The sequence below is a fragment of the Cricetulus griseus genome, chromosome 8 (genome assembly GCF_003668045.3).
Source record: "Cricetulus griseus strain 17A/GY chromosome 8, alternate assembly CriGri-PICRH-1.0, whole genome shotgun sequence".
Classification (NCBI taxonomy): domain Eukaryota; kingdom Metazoa; phylum Chordata; class Mammalia; order Rodentia; family Cricetidae; genus Cricetulus; species Cricetulus griseus.
Genome location: NC_048601.1, coordinates 39,700,115 through 39,708,392, shown reverse-complemented (window position 1 = coordinate 39,708,392; position 8,278 = coordinate 39,700,115). Strand labels below are relative to the sequence as shown.

At 39.8% G+C, this 8,278-nt stretch overlaps 1 pseudogene; it reads left to right on the top strand.

The window, feature by feature from the left end:
* Nucleotides 1-1,637: 1,637 nt before the first annotated feature.
* Nucleotides 1,638-4,591, top strand: LOC113837031 (annotated as a pseudogene).
* The last annotated feature ends 3,687 nt before the right edge of the window (nucleotides 4,592-8,278 follow it).

The window sequence follows — 8,278 nt, the reverse complement described above, 5'->3', positions numbered from 1 at the left end:
GACCTTAGCTTTCCCTTAGCTAGACTCACAATTCTATTTATTGGTGAAGTTTGCCAGGTCTAACTTCCAGCTCAGGTGGAAGTCATATGTTTATTTTGTATACTTATTATTGTAGAATTGATTGTTGTTTTATAATAGTGTTTTGACTACTCTGGCAAGCACACAGCTCTACAGAACCGCCAAGCACACGTCAATATAGGGCCATTCAGTGTGTGCTTATAAACCCTATTAAATTACATAAGCTGCTATACCAGAGTCAGCACCTTCCACATGGCATGGGTTTAGACAAAAACAGTATGTTAGAATTTCCCAAAAGCATTCACTATTTTCTTTCTACAGTTTGAAGTCATTGTCTTGTTTGACCCCTATCCATGAAACCATAGTTTTGTGGTTGAAACAATAGCACTACTGATAGACATGAATGACAAGACATCTTTGGGAAAGGGGGAGAAACTGCCAGACAATCTCCATTTTACTCTGTGCCCAGGATGCAGATTGAAAAAGAAAGATATTTGTATTGACTTAGAGAAAATCAGCCTAGGGATGTACTGTTTTAGGGGAATTTTGTTGTAATTTTAATTCCTTGACCTGGGTAGCTCCAATCAAGCAAAATTTTATTCTTTTCTCTTGTGTTCCAGATGGAAGAAAATGTAAACAGCTATCCAAGCAATGATGAAGCCTTTTCTTCCACATTCTTGCATGTCATTATGTTGGAGATTTACTTTTTCAGCAAATTGAAACCTCTAAAACCTAGTAATCAAATGTTCTCTCTCTTTTTCTCTTTATATTCCAACACTCATCAATTGCTTACTCTCAGCAATAGTTCTCTGAAGATGAAGCAATGATGAGTATGCATGGTCATTATCATATTTACTCTCATCAGTATCCTATAGCATTATGTTGTTTACAACAATGAGCTGCTGGAGGCAATTCTGTAAACACAGCAGTATGATTGCCTGCATGGTGAAAAGCAAACCATTGCTGAGGGTGGCTATAGGTACATGTTGGCCGGACTACCATGCTGTGACTATTGACTGCAATTGTAATTCAAGGATCTAATAGGAAGCCAAGTAGTACCTCTTATGTTGCAGAATATATGTGAAGGAAATCACAATGAATAGGAATTAAGAAGTTTAAGCAAAGCTAGTGGAATTGTTTTCTTATTTTGGGCTAGTTTTTATGCCAATGAATTATTATATTCACTTTAGAATAAGAATAATTTCAAAGGTAATAAAATATACACTAATAGGAATTTTCTTTTCTTCTTTTACTGTTTATATATGTGTGCTGTGAGTATGTTTATGTATGTTGACATGTGCTTATGTTCATGCAAACTAACATGTACCTGCAGTCAAAAAAGTCAGAATTTTTCTTGATTCTGTCCCTCTAGTCTTGTAGGTGTGTTCTTTCATTTAAACCCAGAGCACACTTGATTCAGCTAGACATAAGTCTCTGCGTGTTTATTTGTGGCTGAAGGGCAGCAAGACCAGGCTGGACAGAAACTCCTTCTGGAAATGGTGCTACCAACATGGGGCAAGAATTTCCATGTAAAATGAAACTGTAGTGGGCTTTCTAGTCTCACAGTCTTATGTAGGCCATGGTGTGGAGACACTGTGGCAACTCGTCTTGCATACAGCATGATGGATTGGATTCACGCCATGGTACACAGAGGACGCTTCTCCAAGGCACACAACCTGCTGCAAGGCATACTTAGCTTTTCCTCATATAGACAAAAAATTGTTTTTGGGCAGTGTGCTACAAGATTCTTGAAGGCCTAGACACTTATAGTTAAGTGTCTAGGTGGTGAGCACAGCTCCCATTGCTAGCGATAAATGTACCCCTGCCAGTTTGGAAAGCCAGCAGCTAAAAGATCCACTTTAATCCTAGCAATGCTGTTTACCAGATGAAAGATTAGTGGTCAAAAAAGAGAGATACAGTAAAGATCGATTCAGAGACAAATGAAACCAAAACCTCTAAAAGTTTTACAGTGGCTGGGCGTTGGTGGCGCACGCCTTTAAATCCCAGCACTCCGGAGGCAGAGGCAGGCAGATCTCTGTGATTTCGAGGCCAATCTGGTCTCCAGAGTGAGTGCCAGGATAGGCTCCAAAGCTACACAGAGAAACCCTGTCTCAAAAAACCAAAAACCAAAACAAACAAATAAAAAAAGGTTTACAGTGTTTTGAAAAATATACTTAGGATTGGGAGAGATACAAAAGGATAGAAAAAGTCCTTTAAAACACTGCGGCAACAGAGGAGGATCTACTTGCCAGCTTGCAGCTTGCCAGACCTGAGGGAGCCACCTGGAGGGTGTGTTTATCAGGCTGCTTCTGAGTGTGGATTGTATTGTTGGTAAGAAAATTTCGTCCATCTTGCCTTTCACTCCACCATGGTGAAGAGGCTTCTGGGATGGAAAAAATCAGCCAGTGGGTCTGGAGGAGCAGGTGGCGGAGAACAGAATAGACAGGAAGAAAAGTGGTGAGAGAAAGCGGTGAAAAGTCTGGTGAAAAAGCTCAAGATCTGCTGAGCAAATTGGCAGCACGGGAAGAGGGGGGAGGGAGCTAGGAGAATGAGAAGGGGAGAAGAAAAGGGATGCTGAGGACATGAGGGAGCAGAAAGGTTGAGTCAGTGGAAGAATACATGATAACAAGAATGGAGATATCATAATAGAGGGAAACATTTCTGGTTTACAGAGAAATCAGGCACTAGGGAAATGTCTTTAGATCAACAAAGATAACACCAGCTAACTATCTCAGCAACGGAGAAGAGGCTACTATAAATGCTCTCCCCTGATTATGAGATTGATGACTGACTTATATGCCATCCTATAGCCTTCATCCAGCAGCTGGTGGAAGTAGAAGCAGACACCCATAACTAATCACCGAACTGAACTGGAACCCAGATGCAAAGAAGGACCAGTGAAGAGCACAGAGGTCCAAACCAGGCTGGTGAAACCCACAGAAACAGCTGACCTGAACATCTGGGAACTCTTGCTCCCAAGTCTGATACCTGGAATACCTGGGGACTGATCCAGACCCCAGGAACATGGGTTTCTGTGAGGAAACCTCAGAAATCTATGGGACCTCCTATAGAAGCCCAGTATTTATCCCTAGCATACCTGTGCACTTTGGGAGTCCATTCCATATAGAGGAGTACTCCCTGACCCAAGACACACAGGGGTGGGCCTAGGCCCTATCCCAAAGGATACAATAGATACTGGTGACACCCTATGGAAGGCCTCACCATCCAGGGGGGATCAGAAAAGATATGTGACAGATAAGGTTTTAGTTGGGGGGGGTATGGTAGGACGGGTGGGAGAAGGGAACTGGGATTGTCATGTAAAACAATCCTGTTTCTAATTCAAATTAAAAAAAAGTTGAAAAAAATAAAAAAAAAGCTCAAGAAAACAGGACAATTAGATGAGCTTGAGAAAGCCATCACCACACAGAACTGCAATATTAAATGTGTCACCATCCCAAGCACTTGCCCTGAAAATTGGGGACTTAGTACACCAAATACAGTAGATCCCTGAGTTACAACAGGCCTTTGCAGTTTCTCTGAAAAAAACAGGTCTGTTGATGGTTGTATTCAGGTTTCTCATCAAAAAGGGTTGCCACATGTTATATATTTCTGGTTATGGAGCTGGTTAGACCTTCACAGTCATCATGAGCTCAAGGCAATTCAAAACTCTGAATGTTTTTAATCTGAAAAAAGATTAAGTATGTGTAAATCCTTACCACTACCAGAGAGTTGAGACACCAGTTTTGCTTCCAGTATTAGTGCCTCGGCATAAAGAGATCCTAACAGAACTGCTGCCTCTGGCTGACTATACCCACTCCATTCCAGAAAACACTAATTTCCCAGTGAGAATTGAGCCACAGAGTATTCTTTCTGTGAAACACCATCACCTGGATATAACAGTGAAGACGAAGAAACAAATGATCAACAGTTGAAGCAAAGTATGGACACAGGCTCCCCAGCTGAGCTGTCTCCTACTACTCTCTCACCTGTCAATCACAGCTTGGATTTGCAGCCAGTTACTTACTCGGGACCTGCATTTTGGTGTTCAATAGCTTATTGTGAACTAAACCAGAGGGTTGGAGAGACCTTCCATGCATCACAGCCTTCAAAATCAGAGAGGTTCTGCTTAGATTTGCTCTGCAATGTCAGCCGAAATGGTACTGTAGAAATGACAAGAAAGCATATAGGAAGAGGAGTGCACTTGTATTACATAAGTGGGGAAGTTTTATGGAGTGCCTAAGTGATAGTGCAATCTTTGTGCAGAGCCCCAACTGTAACCAGAGATATGACTGGCACCCTGCAACAGTGTGTAAAATTCCACCAGGCTGCAACCTGAAGATCTTCAACAACCAAGAATTTGCTGCTCTTCTGGCTCAGTCTGTTAATCATGGTTTTGAAGCCCTTTATCAGCTAACTCGAAAGTGCACCACAAGAATGAGTTTTTTGAAAGGGTGGCAAGCCGAATACCGGAGGCTGGATTGAGCTTCATCTGAATGAACCAACCTTGCAGTGGTTGGACTAAGTATTAACTCCAATGGGATCCCCTTCAGTGCTATGCTCTAGCATGTCATAAAGTCAATCACCATTTGAGTCTATTGAAAGAGTTCATGTAACAACTCTTCTGTCACAGTATTTGTGTATGATTCCCGTGGACTGTTTGCTATCCAAAAATTCCAGAGTGAAAACAGCACTTGAGGTCTCATCAGTTAAAGCACCTTGTGGAATCTGTTTCCTATATTTGAATATTAGATGGGAAAATTAGTGTCTAGAAGTGCCCTCCCCAAAGTGGGAAGAGAAGACTTAAATACTTAGTGATGTCTTGTTGGGCATAAGAAAGACTCCCAAAAGTTATTAATTACAGTAGTAGTTGTGTGTACAGGTAATGTATGAAGACCCAGTACTACAGTACTCTACTGTCTGCATCCATTCTTTGTTTCCATAACTGAGGCATGTGTGCTGCTTCTTGGTCTAGGCAAGCCTTTATAAATTACAGTACCTAATCTGTTATTCCCACGTTGCTATTATTTTAGTGTGTTTTTTAAGGATATATATATATATATTTCAAATTATCCTTAGAAGCAGATTTTCCTTGTAGATACTAAATTTTCTGTATTTACCAACAATAAACAAACTTGGGGGAAGAAAAGTGAATTAACTTGGAAAAAAAAAAAAGATACAGAGTATCTGAGTGGGATGGCATATGCCTTTTAATCCCAGCACCTAGGAGGCAGAGGCAGGCAGATCTCAGTGATTTCAAGGTCAGCCTGGTATACAGAATAAAATACAGGACAGCCAAAGTTAAAAAGAGAAAACCTGTCTTAAAAAATAAATAAATATAAAAGAAATAGATTAATAAAAAGCCATGTAAAGATGGAAAATATATATAGAGAGTGGATACTGTATGTTACTGGTTTTTTTAACTTGTTTGCTGAGAAAAGAACAACACCTGCTAAAAGATATTTGATTATAAATGCTGGATTAATCCAATTTATCTATTTTGAAAATGCCTTGACTTCAAATTGTAAGTCTAAGAACAGGTTACTTTAGGAAAGAAGTTATGCTTTTGGTTCCAGAGAAAATGAAATGCTGTGGATTCCTTCCGGATTAATATGGTTTTATCAAGCAATGCCCCAAGAAGCAGTGGCCAGGGTGATCTAACATGCAACACAGCTGAAAAGATGCAGACTCAGACTACTACAGCCAGAATTTTGGCCAGGTATCTGTTTTTTTTTTTTTTTTTCTTTTTTCCAGGATCCCCATTGTAGTGACAGCTCCCCAAAGTAGCAGGTTCTGTCCATATTTCATGAATATAAGTATAACAAAATAAAAACAATACAAGCTAAAGAGACTGATAAGGACTATGTAAAGGTCATTTAAGGTTTCCTGACCATAGGATGGAATAAAATTGCATTCAGTGTTCTACAAGTAGGTATTGATTTTAAAAATTAAATCAATGTAACACATAAAATAAAAGACACGGTGATTGATATTGGGGTTCAAGCTTCAAGCTGAATCAGAAAAGCAAGCAGCAGGATACTAGTTCTCAGTTCTAGCTCAGGCTTAAAGTGCTGGTCCACAAATGATCTCTTTTAGTGTGACTGGAGAACAAAAATCCTCCCAGAGACCTTGCTTCTGTCTTATATACTTTCCTAATGGTGGGATTAAAGGTGTGAGCTGTAATTCTCTTTTACACTGATTCACTCTTGTTTAGATCTGGTGGTGGTAGACTCACAGAGATCAGTCTATCTCTTAATCCTGAGTCCTAGGATTAATGGTGTGTACCACCATCTCGAGCTTCTGGGCTGCTGGAATTAAAGGTGTGTGCCTGGTTTATATGACCTAACTTTGCTTTCTGTATCCTCAGGAAAGCTTTAATAAATTGTAAACAGTATCTCACCATAAATCAAGAATGTTTGAGGACCATAAAGAGACAAGACTACTAAGAGGTGGGAGGGACAGATGCAAAGGTACCCATGCACAGTAGTCATACATCTGACTTCACTGAACTGCAGAGGGTAATTTTCAGTTTATAGAGTTGTTTCCTTTTGCTGAAGTAAGAATGTGACTACCTTTTAAAATGTATCTTTTTGAAAATTTGTGATTACCTAAGGTTCTGATCCATGGAGAAAGAGTGAGGAACCATACAGTGCTCCTCCTATTCAGGAGCTGACTGCATCAGGGGTGTGCGCACTTAATTGGAAACTGTGATGTGATTTATGTGTTAATCTGGAGGATTAGACTTGCTCTCTACTTGATACTTAAGAAGAACTCAGAGGCTGGAGAGATCTGGTAGGAATTTTCTTGGTGCATCTGTATCCAGCAGCCCATAGTTCCTGTAAGACGTGTTCTGTAAAACTCAATGCTCTCTGCTGGCCTCCTTGGGCACCCGCATGCTCTCTCTCTCTCTCTCTCTCTCTCTCTCTCTCTCTCTCTCTCTCTCTCTCACTCACACACACACACACACACACACACACACACACATGCACACACAAGAAACTCAGAAACACACATTCACACCTACACACAAAAATAAAACAAAATGTTTTTAAATAAGAATTTATGTTTTTAAGTAAATGGAGACTATGCTTGTTTAACGTGTTATTTATTTGTATTTATGTGCACACATTCAGGTGTGTGTGTGTGTGTGTGTGTGTGTGTGTGTGTGTGTGTGTGTTTACATAAGTACACCACCAAGTTCCTCCACAAACAGCAGCTAGTGTATGGAGGTTAGAAGTCAAATCTGTGTAGTTTATTTTCACTTCCCACCCTTATTCATATTCCAGAGATCAAACTCAGCTTTCAGGTTTCAGCAGCAAACATCCTAAGCCCTAACATTGTTAACAAGAAATCATGAAGGTAAGAGAAATATGTATCATTTAGTCATTTATCGTTGTAGCCGTTTGAAAAAAAAAAAAAAGCCCACAAATATAGTGGCACTATTAGAAGGTATGGCCTTGTTGGAGGAAATGTGTCACTGTGTGAGTGGGCTTTCAGTTATCCTATGCTCAAGCTACTCCCAGTGTCACAGTCCGTTTCCTGTTGCCTTCTGATCAAAATTTAGCCAGCAGCATGTCTGCCTGCATGCAGCCATGTCCAACCACAATGATAATGGACTGAAACTCTTAACTGTAAGTGAACAACCTGAATTAATGTTTTTCTTCATAAAAGTTACTATGGTAATGGTGTCTCTTCACAGCAATAGAAACCCCAACAAGGACCACCATCATCACATTTTACATATTATATGTCATTATATGTAAAATGCATCATTGTATGTACAATATTTTTTTATAATCGTGTGTTTGGTATTCGTATCTACATTTACTCCTGCACATATTGAGTGAATGAGTGTGTGTGCATATGTATACATGTGAGTTTGCAGTACAGAGCTAGACACCAAATGTCTTTGCAAACACTCTTCACCTCATTTTTTATGAGACAGGTTCTGTCATTAAACCTGGAACCTGTGGATTCTTATAAGCTTTTACATGGATGCTGCAGATCCAAACCCATGCTTCTGTAACAGGTACTTCATTGAGAAAGTCAACTTCTGAGCCTCTGATACTTTATAGGACTGTAAATCCATTTTTTGTTAATAATGAGCATCATTTTATCATGGTATCCATATCAATTAGGAACAAGTTAGCCACGGTGTTATCCCACACATTTTTATGTGGCATATTAAAGGAGTGTATCAGAATAAAGGAACTCATTCTTCCTTTCGGGGAATACAAGATAAGTCAATATTTCTACTAATACC